Below are 17,540 nucleotides of genomic sequence, written 5' to 3'. Positions count from 1 at the left end.
GAGAGGACAACTACTCAGCGCAAGGTCATTAAATTTTCAAAAAGTAGAGCCAAGATCCAGTTCCAAGGTTTTCTACCATCTACAGCCCTTTCCTATTCCAATAAGAAAGACAATGGAGTTGGGGTGGGTACCGCTTGGATTCCTTTTCTAGCATCCTTAAAAGTTTAGCTCTTTGCAATTCGAATAAAGTAGCCCAGTATTAGTAAAGTCTAGAAATGGTGTTTCCATCACTAGCATTATGATATCTAGTGACTCTCTTAATACTCAACTTTTACTTAATAATGACTTTCAGAGAGGCAATAAGAAGGGAGGTCATGTTTGTGTAAAGGACTCTGGGGTCAGATGTTTACACCATGAGAGTATGAACATTTCCAAATGAAAGAACTATTTAACTGTCTTAAATACTAGCAATTTGAGTGTGAGGAGGAAGAAGACTCTTAGTCAATCCATGTCCACTTATTCTTTCAAATACTAATAGCATTTTGTATTACCTTTTATTACTGTGTAATTCACATTCAGCAAGATGTACACATATTAAGCTCCTTCATGAGCTTACACGGAATCACCACCATCTTCGGTGAATATTTTTTTATTAAGCACTATTTCTCAAAGGCCACCAATGGCCAGTTTTTCTTTTTCAGTGGGGCAGAAAGTCTTAGCAGGCAGAAAACAAGGGCATCTACAAGATGTCTATAATCAGTATCAGACCAAGCAGGGAAAGATCATGAAGAACAGAAAGTCTTTGCCCCATTTTGAAAGGGGATCAAGATTTCCATGCAAGTGGCTGAAACCTAAAAGAAGCGGACCTTTGTTATCCTAGGTTAAAGAACTCAGTCCTTTGTTGTCTTAGGTTAAAGAACTCAGTCCATGTGAACAGGGAGCATGAATCCCTTAGATGGCCAAGAGATGGTGCTTGTGAAGTCTGACACAACGGCAGAGGTGTGAGTAACAGGGAGAGGTGAGTGGAGAGATGGCATGGGCCTGAACATGATAGGTGATCTGGGCTCTGTGTGGTATGTTCTATAGGGATGCTGGTGCCATGGGTGGGCTCACAGGGTCTTCATGGGGTGACAGTTTTCCAATGTCAGGCAGGCTAGGCCCAGGACAAGGATGCTGAACACAGTTGTGTGTGTCCAAGGGCACAATGGTAGGTTCTAGTCAGGGTTTCTTTTGCTACAGCAAAACACCATGACCAATAAGCAACTTGAGGAAGAAAGGGTTTATTTGGTTTGTATTTCGTATCATTGTTCATTGTTGAAGGAAGTCAGGACAGGAACTCAAAAAGGGCAGGAACCTGGAAGCAGGAGCTGTGCAGAGCCCATGGAGGGGTACTGCTTACTAGTTTTCTCCATATGGCTTGCACAGCCTGCTTTCTTATACAATCTCCAGAAGAACCACCAAGTCAGGGATGACTTGACCCACAATGGGCTGGGCCCTCTTCCATTGATTACTAATTAAGCAAATGCCCTACTGGCTTGCCACCTGTCAGATCTTATGGGGGCATTTTCTCAACTTAGGCTCCCTTGTCTCTGAAGTTTGAGTCAAGTTGGCATAAAATTAGCCAGCATAGTAGGAAACAAAGGTTTCTATTCAAGTGTATTCATTGAGCTCTGTGTGGCTGAAGACTAGAGGAAAGAGGGTCTGGTAATCCTAAGGCAGGTAAGCAATGGGACAAGGGAGGTAGCTATGTGTTGGCAGAGGTAGCTCATTCGTTCCTGGCTGCCAAGACTCAAAATAACCACACAGAAACTATATTATTTGCAATGCTGTTTGGACAATAGCTTAAGTGTATTTCTAGCTAGCTTTTATATCCTAAACTAACCCATCTCCATTAATCTGTACATCACCACTAGGTCGTGGCCTACCAGCAAAGTTTTGGTGGGCTTCAGCAGAGGTGTCTGTCTCCTGTGGCAGCTACATGGCAATTCCTCCTTCTTTTTCCCAGCATTCAGTTTAGGTTTCCAGACTAGCTCTACTCTGCCCTATCACTGGCCAAAGCAGCTTCTTTATTCATTAACCAATAAAAGCAACACATATGCAGAAGCATTTCCCATATCATCTCCCCTTTTCTGTTTAAATAAAAAGGAAGGTTTTAACTTTAACATAGTAAAATTACATATAACAAAACAATTATCTACACAACTTTTCATAGCACAAAATTAAGACTGAGAGGCTGGTCAAGCATCCCTGCATATTATCTTACTCCAGCTTGGACCTCCACAGAGTCTCTGGCCTGAGGGGAAACTGGGCCTAGGATTCTTCTATCAGGGATCCTGCAAAGGGAATTCCATGTCTTTCTGGGAACAATCTACAGAGTAAGTGTCAAATAATGCTCTGGTCTCAAATCCCAAGGTTTCAGCTTCACAGTCCAACCATGCATGTACAGGTTACTTAGGGAAACGCTGAAGGGCCCAGCATGGGTACCAGGGTTGGGAGCACACCATTCTATTTCTCTTTATTTGCCCCATGCTCTTGAAATATCAAGTGGTATTAAATTAATGTGAAAATAAATAGACAAACAAAGTACTAGCTGCTTAAAAAGCCAGAAGTAAAAGTCTGAAAGTCAGTGAACCAAGATGAGGTTGGCAATTCTTGGTGCTAGAGACCCAGACTCTACTATACACTGACACACACACACACACACACACACACACACACACACACACACACACTCATATATAAAGAGAGCTGTTGAGGCTCCAGCAAGGTGATTCATGTTCCAGTCAACAGAGAGAATCAAGGAAGGAAGAGGAAGACCACGCTCTGCTTTGTTTTAAGAAGGCTTTCTGGAACTGTGCATAGTACCTCATTGTACAGAGTCTCCTCTAACTCAACCGTTACCATCTCCATGAGTTCAGCTGTGCCCCTTGCATAAGATCTTCCCAGATGGATTTGTTGACTGTTGAGTTTTCTCATAGAAAGAGGGGGCAGGAGAATCATAGACCCTCACTTGAATAACCAGCTTCTCTTCCCAACCCAACTGTATGCAGTTCTGCCCCAATTACATGTGGCCTCCAGAAGAAGCTAGAGGAGGAGGCTGCATTGGCCCAGCCATTGGGAACTCAATCTATTTGGGGTGCAGACCTTCCAGTGTGTCTGCTTTGAGGTCACCCAAGTTTCTGTCCTTAACCCCTCACCCATTTGCACGGTAAGCCTGAAAAACTCACTGGTTCCCCAGGGTGAATATTGGTAGAACCAAATCTCGGTTTGCTCTTAGGACCCAGGAGGCACAGGAGGGAGAGTTAGACTTTGTTTAGGCCTCCTCCAGGGAAAAAATTTTAGCAATGTACCTCCACCCAGAGCCCAAGGGTTGACTTCCTCACCTGGCCTATTTGGATATACAGGAACTTTGAGGAAGGTCACTATTCTGTCTGGCCATCATTCCAGACAAAAACCAGGAAGTCTAGACCGCAGTAACTAGAAAGACTATGTATTGAGAAAGAACTAGCAGTCACCGCCACCATTGAGAAAAACTACTTCCACCCTCAGCTCCCCGCTTTGTTGATCTTCAAAACGTAGTCATCATTTTGTTAGGAGAATTCGCCAAAATACTATAAAGTTCCCATTCTTTCCTGGATATGGTAGGCATTCAATATCGCTCAAGAAATACTAATATTCTTAGGATTACATGCTTGCCTTTGAATATATTCATTAATAAGAAGAGGGATTACTGACTCCTATCCTCTCAGGTGGTACTGATCCCACCCTTGGCTGTCTTAATGTTGTGTGACATAAGTAGAAGAGCCGGAGGCTCACAGGGTCTCAGCTGTGGCCATTAGCAATATCCCTGTCTCACGGTTCATCACAACGAGACCCACGAAAGTGTAAGCACATATGCAGAGGTTCTGCTCAGAGTCCGGCTTCTTCCAAGCCCAGGCCCTTATCCACCGCTTGGCACCTGATTCTGTGAATGAAAGCCTTGGAGTGCGGCATCCTTACAACTGTGGGAATCCAAAGAGAGGTGTTTCTTACAAGCCTGCCTTACTTAGTAGCAGGGACGTTACAGCCAGCTCTGTGTTTGGCAGGTTGTTGGCCTGCATCTTCTGCTGGTGCAGAGTTATGAGAAACCCCAACAATTATCCCTAGGGGCCTGTGGATCCACGGCCATGGAGGATGCTCATTTCCTAGTGGGTCAGAGCTTTCCTCCAGGCCACCAGGAACCACACTCCTTAGCACCAGTGTGTGGTGTAGCTTTACGTGGGTCTATCAGAGGTCCTGTGTATCAGTGAGCAACACTGTCTTCAGGAGTGACATCACTAGACTGTCTTTTCCCTTCTATAATTACTGCCAGTGGGTGCCATCATTACAGGGCTTATAGCTGGGGTTCCGGGTTGGCTGCAATACCCAGAAGGAACCACAGGAATTGCTTGGGGGCCTTCTACCAGAAGGATCCAAGAAGTGCCAGCCAAGGAGTGCTGCCAAGCCTGGCACCAGCTCTGCCTAGAGATGGATAGACCAAAACAGGGTTCCTTCTACCCTCCCCTTAGCTCTGGAACCATATGCACCATGGGATTGTACAGTCAATCTAGAGGGCAAAGTTTACAAAGTCCTATGGGTATGGGGAGAATGACAGAATCCTTTTAAGGCCCATGTACTCATCTGTCTCCCAAGGGCTCAGCCTCATGGGAGGATAGGTATCAGAACAGCAGGGAAGGGAAGTGCCTGGGAATTGGGGGATCTGAGTCAAAGCTCCTGGGAGTTCTCTATCCTTGGTGGGTATGGATTTTTATCCTGGGAGCGTGGGGGATTGGAAGTCATTCAAGCCAAAGTGAAACCAACCCAACTATTGCTTTAGACAATTCTCTGGGGAAGCTCAAAGACAAACACCAAAAACTATTCTTCGGGATCCTCCAGGGAAATATAACCAGAGAGATGGGCAGAGAGGGGAGAGCAGGATGGTGAGAAGGAGTGGGAGGGGGAGCGGGGAGGAAGAGAGAAGGGAAGGATGGAGGGGAAGAGGGAGGAAAAGAGGTACAAGAGACCTAGTGTGGTGTGTCTTCATGTATGTGTACATGTGTGCATAGTTGTATGTGTGCGGGTACGTGTATGTATTTCGGTACACATGTATGCCTATGTGAAGAGAGCAGAGGACAACCTCAGATGACATTTCTGGAAACTCATTACCTTTTTTAGAGCACAGAGGGTCTGTTCTAGTCAGAGATACTCTTGCAATGATGAGACATCACAAGTAAAAGCAACTTGGGGGAGGAAAGGGTTTATTTGTCTTACATGTCCCAAGTAACAGTCCACTGGGGGGAAGCCAAGGTAGAAACTTAAACCAGCTAGGAAGCTGCAGGCAGAGGCTCATGTAGAAGACATGGAGGAGAGCTGGCTACTTGTTTATTCCTCATGACTTGTACAACCTGCTTTCTTATAGAGCCCAGGACTACCAGCCCCGGAGTGGCCCCACCCACAATGGTATGTTTAAATAGAAATGCCCTGCAGGCCTGCCTACAGTCCAATCTTCGGGGAGCCTTTTCTCAGCGGAGGTGTCCTCCTCTCAGATGACTCTACCTTGTGCCACGCTGACATAAAACTAGCCAGCACAGGGTCTCTGGTTGACCAGCAAGTCACAGGGATCTGTCTTGTAGTCACCTTCCCAGCACTGGGATTCCAAGTGAGCATCAACACAGTGGGTGTCTTTTACATGCTGTTCAGGATCAAACTCAGGCCCTTGTACTGGCAAGATGAATAAATACTTTACTGACTGAGCCATTGTCATCTCCCCAGCCCACCAGCGGCCTCCCACAGAGGCCCACTGGAAAGAACTGGCTCACAGGGCTCCACACAAGGTCAGAAGACTGGAGACTCAGACAAACTTTGATGTTGCCTTCTTAGGACATAAAATACCCAGGACTATATGCTGGGATTTGCACCCAGAGACCTCTGGGGGTTGTAGAGCTCTTCATGCCTCAGAACGGTGACAGAGTTTCTGCCCAAAGCCAACCTTGGTTTGGGCATCGCTTCTCCTCCTGGTTCTACCTGCTCTGGCCAGGCAGCATCAAGATATCTTCTCTAGCCTGCCTGACCTGTGAACTCATTCATGTCCTCTCCCATGCCTGCTGCATTCACACAATACCTGATGAGCAGCAGGTGATCAATAATCATGAGAGGACAATTTCCAGTTGGAACCTGTCCCCATGTCATGTGCCTCTTATCTCTTCCTTCCTATGCCACCCTGGGTCCCCTGGAAACTGGCAGCCACATATCCTTGCAGGACAGAGATGCTGACAGGCTTCATGGTACAGTACAAAGCAGGACTGAGCGGTAACTCTGACATTGGTGTGCAAAGTGTCAACTGGTTTGTTCACTTTTCTGCTGCCGGCTCATCCTACGGCACGGGTGCCTCTGTGCAGCAGCGGCAGGTCCTGGACCCCCACAGCAGAGAACAGCATAGGTTTTTGTTTTCACTCTTAATGAAGTCACTAACTAATGAGTTCACTAAAGACCAAACAGTGCATCTCATGGGCAGTGAGGGAAGAAAGGACGGGTGTAAAAAAAACAAAAAAGAGTTGAGAATAAATGGAGGGTCCCCTCTTCTGCAAGAGGGGGCAGCTGAACTGGGTCTGAATGAATGAATAATCACCATTCAGGGCTCCTCGAAGAGTTGGCAGAGAGAAACGGCATGGGAAAAGTTCCCCTGGCACTGACAGGGTAGCCCTGGAGGCCAGTGCGTGACACAGGGAGATGTCCCAATAGAACAGTTCCTTGGCACTCCTGCTGGGAACACAGTAGTTTTTCCATGACTCTTCAGAATCCGGGCCAGCTGCTCATCTGATTCTTGTCATGAAGAACTCACCTTGTGCAGGCATCCCTTCCCTTTGCCTGCCCTTGCCTCTTCCTGGCTCAGCATCTACCTCCTTCAGTAATCCTAAATCAAATGGGGAGGGGTCTGGGTCATGGAATTGAGGGAGGCAGAAAAGACAGATGGACAACCTCAATTAGTCGGAGGATGTCAGGCTCTCTCTGTCCACATAAACTCCCGGGAAAGCTAAGGTTCTGCCGTATTAGTTCCATCTGCAGAATGGAGGTGAATAAACATATTTCAGTTAATTGCAAGGAAGCACCTAGATACTGAACCCTTTAATGGGCCAGGACTGGCCTCTAGTGGGTAGAGGTGAACCCTCAGATTCAGCCTGTGCCCTGCTGGATCCTCAGTTTACCTTCTTCTACATCACTGGCTGAACCTATCATCTTGCAGCTTCCTCAGAAAGGTTTCCCTGATCCCCCTTGCCCAGGAGCACCTGGTACCCTTGGCTAGCCCCCCTCCCTTGTCTCCACAACTGTATCTTCAGTTTTGCTCCACACCTGTCTAGTCCTGTACCTATGGGCAAACTGTGTCTGGTGAAGGCTGACTGGTGGAACATTTTATTCCTTTATTTCCCTGGAATAGAAGTGACCTAGAGTAGAAACAAGATCAGGGAAGGTAAATGGAAAGCAGAGGATTCTAGATATGAGAGGCATTATTTCTACAAAGCCCTATTCCATTGAGCTGTATCCCTTTAGGATCTTCTGGGGTTACATTTAAGCCTGTATTCGCACTGTTTCCTCCTGGAGGACAGGGAGAATAACCACGTAACTCAAGTGCCTGATTGACCCGTGAATATTGACTAAATGCCCACCATGGGGTAGACACCAACTACACAGAAGCCTTTTCAGAGATCAGAGATATTTACCTCTCTAAATTGTCACCTATCACCTCTATGCACAGATAGTTGGATCCAAGGGTTTGATCTAAATGAGAGATTAGAAAGGCTTTTAATTCACGGGACAGCATCTCTTTGTCTGGGTCAGTTAATACAAGCAAGCTGTTTGTTGTGGGAAAAGATTCTGAGCCTACGGTGGACTGAATGATATCCCACAAAAATTTGTCCATCATCTCATCCTTGGAGTCTGAAGGATATGACCTTACTTGGAAATTAAGGATTCCCAATGGCAGACATCCTAGAGAAAATGTTTAAAGAAGTCAAGAAAAATTTGCCTTGTTGGGGATTGTGAATTGCTCCTGAAAAAAATACAAAATGGAGATTCTATTAATTGCCTAGGATATAAGGTAATCTTACAAAAAATTAAACCACAGAAAGTACAAATTAGAAGAGATCAATTATAAACTCTCAATGATTTTCAAAACTTGTTAGTACAATACTTTGGACTCACCAAGGTAGGATAGGCAATGGAATATTTTCTATGAGTTTGCCAAATGCAAATGGACTGGAAATTGCTACTATAATTTTTACCTATATATGTATATTTATATATAGTTATTGTACTTATTGTATATAGTTTTACTATGCTAGAGATAAACTTTTCACATTTTTATTAAAACCTTTGCTTTTTATTTAGACAAAAAGGGGGAGATGTCCTTGCAGGAAATTGGGGTGGGGGAATAGCCAAGTGGAAATGAGGCAAGGACAGAGGCTGTACAGGACAAGCCAAGGAACACTGGGGCTACTGGGACTAGTAAAGACAAGGAAGAAGTCCTTCACGTTCTCAGACATCCAGTTTGTGGTGATTTGCTAAGGAGACTTTGGAAGAGAGTATGGTGGTCTTTCCAGGCCCCTGTAGGCAGGTTGCTAAGGTGCTGATCATTGACCGACTCACTGACCTAGTTCTTCTTGCTGAAGGCTTCCTTGGCTTATCAGATCTAAGGCAAATCTGTTGCAGTGATTCGGCGTTACACCACTTACACATGAGGGAAGGAGAGTGCGGACGTGGGGCTCAATGGCCACAAAGCTAGCTCATCATCATTGGCTGAATGAAATCATCCGGTAACACGGGGAGAGAGATGGTAGAAGCTGGTCTTTCCCACATCCCTCCTTCCACCTCTAGGTAGGAACACAGCGAGCCATCCAGAAAGCTGCTGGCCTGCGAGTCAACACAGACAGGGACACTGCCTTCCTTGGAGCCATCTGTTGCAAAGTGACAGTCTTTCTGTCAATGCTTCCCTCTCCATCTCTGAGTCCTGTGTGTCACCTCTGAAGCCTTGGTTGCCCACAGTTCTCACAGCAAAATAACAGCCGATCTCTTTCCTTCTAAGGAGGGAGCTTAGGATGAAGACAAGCAGTTTGAGCTGCCCTGTAATTGCGTCCTACAGCTGTGGGAAGCCTCTTATCACCGATCCTATTTTGTTGCCTGTAAAACGGGAAGAAAATAAATCACATCCCTGTTTGTTTATTTCTTTAGGATTTAAGCTAGTTGCAGCTATAAGCATTCTCTGCATGCAGTTAGTGCAACATGTTGAAGGCCAAACCTTGCGACAAACAAGCATCAGTTGCCCATTCAATCCCCCTGCCTTCTGGCTTGCTTTTCCTGGATCTTTGGAAACCACCTTTTATTGAGCATTGCCTGTGTATCAGGCTCTGTGTTAGGCATCCTCCAAGTCTTATCATTCAGTAATTGAGATAGCCCCGTCTTCAGTGGGGGCTACCATTATGCTACTTAGCGGGGGAGAAAAAAATGAAGCATGAATAATAAAAACCCAGAGACAATATTGGGATTCAACCTAAAGATTGGAAAAGCAAAGCAGTCAGCCACTGCCTCTTACCTCCACACTTCTACCTCAAACTGAAATGGCCATTCTGTCTCCACAAATCCTCAGAATGAGACTCAGCTGAGAGCTGTCTCCTCCTGTTTTATATTCCTCTCTAGTGCTGGGATTAAAAGTGTTCACTACTACCACCAGGCCTCTATGGCTAAGTAGTGTGGCTGCTGGGGTTAAAGGTGTGCGCCACCACTGCCTGCTTTGTATGGTTGACTACTGGGGCTATTTTACTCTCTGATCTTCAGGCAATCTTTATTTATTAAGATGCAAATGAAATATCACTTCCAAAAAAGAGTTCAGAGAACAGTGTCTTGTCCAAGGGGACACAAAAAGGCCACTCTCAACCCTTTTAGTCTCTATCCAGATGCTTCCTTCCTTTGTGGGTTTGGAAAGCTGGACCGAATGCCTTGGACCACAGAATGCACACCCTCTGTCTTTATGCCCCACGGCACAGGATAAATGCCAGTGTATAGAAGCCTCTCTATGATGTGTAAGGCTCAGATCATAGAGTAAATGAATAAATAAGTTAGTCATCAAGAGTTCTTAGCAAACAGCTTTATACTAGGGTGAAAGAGATTGGCACGGCTGGTCACCTTCTGCCCTCATTTCCCGCGTGACCCTCTGCCCGCCAGCTTTCTCTCAAAGGAAGGAGGCGATATTATGCTCTCAGCCTGGGTCTGGAGTGGGGCCAGGGATGATAAAGAGTCCTTTCAGCCTGAGCAGAGCCAACTGCTGTCTCCCATGTTCCATCCTCTGTCCCTCACAGTGCCCGGTATGGTCTGTGCTCAGTGGTAGTTGCAGAGCAGTGAATGTCGCTGCTTGGCTCAGCTGTTTTAGAGTTACTAAAAGTGGAAAGGCCTACTTTGCATAGCTAGTCCTTGAACAGCTGGGTGGTCTGTTTGGAGCAGCCCCTCCCTCTCTTGCTATGGGAGCCGCTGAACACAGAGCCCTGTCCAGGTCGGGCCCTCAAGGTAGGAGAGTGCCAACGTGTTCACCGCTGCAGCCTGAGGAAGGGTTAAGCCTTGGGCTGTCTCCAGCCGTGTCTTGCCTCACTACCTTGCCCCCTGCTGAGATGGGGCCTTTAGTTTACTGATAAACAGTGGCACACTCCACCTCTGCCACTGCTCCACCAAGCCCTGCTGTCAGCACGCCCCTCCCCACCTGGGAGGTTGCCTTTCTTAGGCAGCTCTATTCTAACTTCTGGAAACCCTGGGTTTGTAGGCAGGTTTGGAGGCCTAGATGGACCACTCGCACATCCATGAGATCTGTAATGAAAAGTCTTGAGTCAAGGAGGGCACTGTTGGACATGTCTGCCCAACTTAGGAGTCAGGCATTGTCCAAACAGCTCTTACTTGAGAACTAAAGCCTGGGAAAAGAATCTTTTCCCAGGGAAACAAGCGACTCCCGCTTCTTCTCCCACTGTATCTCAAGTCTTTGCTCTCCCTCCTTGGTTAGGCATTTGGGGTAACCAGGCACCACCAAGGAGGTCCTCTGACAGCCCTAATGATGAACAGTTCCACTGGCCTGCTCCATTAGAGCCCATTGCACCAATCTGGCTGGCCACTTGCTAAGAATGATTTTACATTTTTAAAAAAATGACTGAAAAGAAAATCAAAACCCCTTTATTATGTGTAAGGATCACAAGAAGGTCAAACCGAGGTCAGGAAAACTTCACTGGAACAAGACACCCTTGCTCATTTACACCCTGGCTGGCTGTCTTTTATTGCAGCACCAGCTGGCTGGAGCTGTTCTGACATCAGCTCTGCTGGTGTGGCAGGCACCGTCAAAGCTGCAGTGGTGTCGCCTGCCTCATCTGTCCACGGGAAGAGACACTTACAGACATGTCAAATCCATCTCCGATCTACCTTGATGGACTGACATTTCTTACTCAATTCAGGGAGGGGCTTTCACTTCTAGCCCCAGCTAGATTAGATGTTATTTCCTCAAACTGGTACCATCCTCTTATGTTTTCAAAACTGGACTTGGCTATTATTATAATGTTTTCATTTTTATTCATAAAATTTTTAGACTGTATTTTTTTCTTTTATCTTATAGCTTCTTCATATCCTAGGTTTTGCTTTTTGGTTCACAAAGACTATCTGAAGTTTTATAAAAAAAAATCTTTGCTGATCTTTGGCCTAGACCATTAAACTCTGCCAGAAAATTCTTTCTTTGGACCATCTGACACCCTTAGAGGAGCCAGAAGCCATTTATAGACCACAGTCAATGTTTTGGTTCCAGAGTTCCTTAACCTCGGGAGCCCATGAAAATCAGACTAAAAGATCTATCAGCATCCATGCCTTGCTCCAGGCCACCTTCAGCTCCCTTCTCCCTTCCTGAATTCTCCAGTCTTCATCACTCACACTGTGTGGGAAGCCTTCTTTCTTCTCAAGGACTTTCTTCTCCTCTGCCCTAACCTCCCATAGGAGAAATTGAACTAATCCCAGCTGTTTGATGGATCCATGGATCCCAAACCAATGGGAACTAATTCCCTTATTTATATTATCATGCATCATGCTGGTGGCCAAGTCAGAAGAAGGAGATGCTATTTGACATACGCTTCACCCTCTGGGATTGAGATGAGTTGAGGACCCTGGACTAGACTTGGACTCTGACATCTACCCTGAGCTGAATTTCACACGTCCTGTCTGAGAGGTTTTCTGTCTCACCCGGTTCATCTCCTCATCTGTGGGGATGGGCTCCAGTGTCTTTACCTCCCGGCCCACTCACTGGCCAATCTAACAATGAAGGGCACCACCGGAGGCAGCATGTACTACAGTCGTGACTTCCTCCCCTCCAAGTAAAATAGCTCATGCTCTAAATTTTGAGATCCCCAGACTGAGACAAGAATGTCTCCTGAAGCCTTTGCAGCTGCCCTCCCCACTTTGTTCCCCCTCCACGGTGTGCCCTGAGGAGTTCTGGATCAGGCACTCACCTCCCACAGCCCGGGGCACAGCCAAGCCCAAGTTCTCCATCCAGGATCAATACCATTTTTCTTGTTACCTTAAAGAATAACAGTGCATGGGCTGCCAATGCCACAGTCCTCTCTGTTAGTCCCTCTGGCTGCCTCTGGACTTCCTCTCCCATTGTGTAATGTGCCCTTTACAATGTCCTTTCTGAGTTAAAAATGAAGCACTCTGGAGGGGAGGAGGTGGGAAGGGGATTTTGGTCTGTTGAGCTCTGAATTTGCTGAGATCTTCACTCTCCTTGTTGCAGCTACAGTCCCCAAAGCCTGCTACTTTTTCTGCACAAGAATAAATAGCTCAACTCCATGGACCGCTTCCAACTCCTGTGGCCTCTGTGCTGATGGCAACAGCAACTCTCTCAGAGATGGGACTCCTGCCTCTTCCCCTTCCCCTGCCGTCTACATAGCAGGCACAGAAACCTTGTTCAGGGGAGGGCTGGCCACACTCCTCTTCCCTCTTGTTTAACTCCTTCTAAGGCTTCCCACCACCCAAAGAATGCCATCTTAATGTCTTTACACATGGGAGACTCACAGCTGATTCGTACATACACAGTGTATTGGTTTCAAAGTGTAGTTTTAAATGCGATTTCTTTTTGCCTCAGTTGGACTGCATGCTCAGCTGGCCCTGAAAGTATTTGAACTTGAACTTCTGCTCCATTCTTCTTGCTCTGCCATCCCTTGTAATCATTTCCTATTCCCCACCACCAAGTGAGATTAGTGTCCAAGTCCATCTTACTCTGCGTGAGTCCTAGGAGAAAACAAGGCCTGGGTGCTTAACTCTCCCAGGGAGAGTGGGATGCAGGACCCACTGTGGCAAATTGGATGTCTCCCCTGTGCTTTGAGTCTTAAGGACAATGCACAGATATAGACTAGGTAAGGGATTGCTCTTGGGCAGGTGCTGAGGCGTCAGCACTCAGGCTCCAATCACGGGCATCTACACCTGACCCACTCTGTCTTCCTAGACCCTCTCTTTCTGCTTGACTCTGATTCTCTGGCCTTATCTTCGGCACCACGGGTCACTCCATAGCCTTCTCTGCTGCCCCTTTCCATGGGGTTGTGACCAGAGTGAACTCATGTAAATAAGCTGTCTAGATTGGTGCCCTAGGCCAGTCACTGCAGCCCTCTGCTCTTTGAGCATTCTGATCTTCTATCTACATCATGGGCCTCTGATGCTGCTGCTCAGGGAGATGCCAGTCTTGTCACAGGACTCTTTCTCTGAGTGGACCAGTGAATTTTTTTCTGCTGGCAAGTTTTTTGCAATTTTCAAACAAAAGCATCCCCAAACTGTAGGGGTATTTCATTTGTATATTTAAAAACAAAGCTTGCATTGAGGATGAGGAAAGTAAAACAGTCACACTGGTCAACCTTACAGATCAGGCAGCAATGACACACACCTTTAATCCCAGGAGCCACACTAGCTTGCCACAGAAACCAGGTGGTAGTGATGCATGCTCTTAATCCCAGAACTAGAGAGGATTATATGATGGGAGGAGACAGCTCTCAGTCTCAGTCTCATTTTGAGATTCCTGGAGGCAGGATGGCCATTTTGGACTAAGTTAGAGGTAAGATCCAGTGGCTGTTTTGCTTTTCTAACCTTCAGGTTGAACTCCAATTTCTGTCTCTGAGTATTTATTAATTGCGCTTCACCAAACAGTCATTAGATACAGCAATTTTCCCTTTCTCTGAGAACCTCTGGGCCAGGGAGACATATACAATCATTCCTTCTATTCACTTCTTAGTCCCCTCCAATTCTGTACTTTTCCTCAAGACTGATGAGCCAAAGATATTGCTCAGATCCTGTTAAGCTCTTAGGCCCCTGTGCCCTAGTTTTTCGTCTGTAGCGTGACCTCATAACTCACTAGTTAGGTTGATTCAAAGAGTAACTGAGCTCATGTCTCCAACAGGCTCAGGCATTTAAATTGCTGTCATGTTATTTGTAGGATGAGTAGATGAGTCTGAGTTCTTCAAGCTGAAAGGCCCTGTAGAACTCTGCCACTGTAGGTCTCCCAAATTATCACACCTTTAAGACCATCCCTTCTTCCCCCCAAGAAAACAAGGTCGGTCTGGGCCTCAGGCTCGCTAGTCCCTCTACCAGTTCAGATCTCTTCTTCTTCTTCTTCTTCTTCTTCTTCTTCTTCTTCTTCTTCTTCTTCTTCTTCTTCTTCTTCTTCTTCTTCTTCTTCTTCTTTTAAATCTCATCTCTTAGGCTTAGCACAACCTTGAATTCCTCCCAGAAAAGTTCCAGGACACTTGGACCAAGTCAACTGCCTGGAGGGGACAGAGAGCAGTGAGGAGTAGTGAGATACTCTTTCAACTGCTGTTGTGTTTATAATAGGCTCATTGCTACCTGTCTTCCTTGCAAGCACACAAATTTCTTATAGATAGAGACTATAGGTGGCCTATTTGGTGTTGATCCCTCAAGCGTCATTGAAGGTTCTTAATAAATATTAGTCAAAATGAATACTTTTTTATTTGTTTTTGAGACAGGGTCTCTCTATGTAGTCCTGGCTGTCCTGGAACTCACTGTGAAGACCAGGCAGACCTCAAACTCACAGAGATCTGCTTGATTCTGCCTCCCTAGTGCTTGGATTAAAGGTGTACCCCTACCACACCCAGCAAAACAAATATTTTAATAAGTATATGAATGTCATTCTTTCTTCCTGGTAGGTGTTGAACTAGACAGTGTAACATATCTTGTCTACATCAATAGCTAGAAGAGAAAATCCGAGGGCAACTGTGATGAACAAACAGATTATTAGATGTCTTAGGGTTAATACCATGTGATCAAATAACATGACCAAAGCAACTTGTAGAAGAAATGGTTTATTCAGCTTATGCATCCACATTGCAGGTCCTCAAACGAAGTTAGGACAGGAACTCAAGCAGAAAGGAACCTGGAGGCAGGAGCTGATTCAGAGGCATGGAGGAGTGCTTACCAGTGTGCTCCTCATGGCTTACTCAACCTGCTTTCTTACAGAACCTAGGTCCACCAGACTGAGGATGGCACCACTTACAATGGGCTAGGCTCTCCCCAATCAATCATTGATTAAGAAAATACCCTACATGCTTGCCTACACTGGATCCTATAGAGGCATATCCTCAACTGAGGTCCCTCTTCATCTTTGATATCTCTAGCTAGTGTCAAATTGGCATAAAATGAGCCAGTACAGTGGACAAATCAGCTTATTTGGGCAACAATTAATAAATGGAACCTCCTTAAACTGAGAAGCTTCGGTAAATCATGCTTGTATCTTATTCATATGGAATTCTAGAATAAGCAAAAGCAGTCCACGGGACAGAAGTAAATTTGCAATTGCCTCAGGCCTGCTAGGGTAGAGGTGCTGTTTGGAAAAGGGCTCCATTAATCTTTCTAAGAGAGCAGAAGCATTTTATCCCTTGATAATTGTAGTTATATGGGTTCATATGTCAGAGTTCATGGGCCTGTACACTTAACATAGGTTCATAGGAGGGATTATCTGAGCAATATGGGGACAAGATCATGACGGGGGAAACCCACAGAGACAGCTGGCCTGAGCTTGTGGGAGCTCATGGACTCTAGAGCAACAGCTGGGAGCCTGTATGGAACCAAACTAGGCCCTCTACATGTGTGAGACAGTTGCGTAGCTTGGTCTGCTTGAGGGCCCCCTGGCAGTGGGACCAGGATCTATCCCATTCCCTATGGTGGATGCCTTGCTCAGTCTTGATGCAAGTGGGGAGGGGCTTGGTTCTGCCTCAACTTAATGTGCCAGGCTTTGCAGACTCCCCATGGGAGGCCTTATTTTTTCTGAAGAGTTTATGGGGGGTGGGCTAGGGGGGAGTTGAGGAAGAGAGCAGCAGGAGGGCAGGGAGTGGGAACTGTGGTTGAAATGTAAAATGAATAAGAAATTAAAAATAAAAAAAATTTTAAAGTCTTCCTTTTGCCTTAATAGTACATTTGGTCTCAAAGTCTTGTTTACCTGGAGTTTCTGTGGTCATTTCTACCTATGATAGCTGCATCGGTTAATCATGTTTCATTTCTTTAAAATGAGTTTCTTATAGGCAGCATGTATTTGTGTCTAGCTATACCACGCTGATAGGTTTTTATCATTTAATTACAGTATTTAGTTTATTAACAGCTAGTGTAACCATTGACATGGCTGAGCTTAGAGTTTACAGTTTTATTGTTTCTGCTTCTTTCATTTTTAGAGGGATTATTGACTTAGTTTTTCTGGTTCTTTGTTTCTGTCTTTGCAACTATCACATGGATGTTTCTTACCGGTCAGATGTCAGTTTGTCAATGAGCCATCTTCGCTTTAAGTTCCACTCCTTCCCATTATTCCCGTGCGGTCTCCCTTTCTCCCTCTCACGTTCAAGGCCTCTACACAGAAACATGTAAACATAACTTGCTGAGATCATTCAGTGCTGACCACTTGGTGATGGATAACCAGATGGGGGCTCATTCCTGGAGAAGGGTCTCTCTCTCTTCTCTCTTCTCTCTTCTCTCTTCTCTCTTCTCTCTTCTCTCTTCTCTCTTCTCTCTTCTCTCTTCTCTCTTCTCTCTTCTCTCTTCTCTCTTCTCTCTTCTCTCTTCTCTCTTCTCTCTTCTCTCTTCTCTCTTCTCTCTTCTCTCTTCTCTCTTCTCTCTTCTCTCTTCTCTCTTCTCTCTTCTCTCTTCTCTCTTCTCTCTTCTCTCTTCTCTCTTCTCTCTTCTCTCTTCTCTCTTCTCTCTTCTCTCTTCTCTCTTCTCTCTTCTCTCTTCTCTCTTCTCTCTTCTCTCTTCTCTCTTCTCTCTTCTCTCTTCTCTCTTCTCTCTTCTCTCTTCTCTCTTCTCTCTTCTCTCTTCTCTCTTCTCTCTTCTCTCTTCTCTCTTCTCTCTTCTCTCTTCTCTCTTCTCTCTTCTCTCTTCTCTCTTCTCTCTTCTCTCTTCTCTCTTCTCTCTTCTCTCTTCTCTCTTCTCTCTTCTCTCTTCTCTCTTCTCTCTTCTCTCTTCTCTCTTCTCTCTTCTCTCTTCTCTCTTCTCTCTTCTCTCTTCTCTCTTCTCTCTTCTCTCTTCTC

Source organism: Alexandromys fortis, unplaced genomic scaffold (genome assembly GCF_014885135.2).
Source record: "Alexandromys fortis isolate MF-2015 unplaced genomic scaffold, M_Fortis_MF-2015_v1.1 scaffold_11, whole genome shotgun sequence".
Lineage (NCBI taxonomy): Eukaryota > Metazoa > Chordata > Mammalia > Rodentia > Cricetidae > Alexandromys > Alexandromys fortis.
This window is presented reverse-complemented; position numbering follows the sequence as displayed.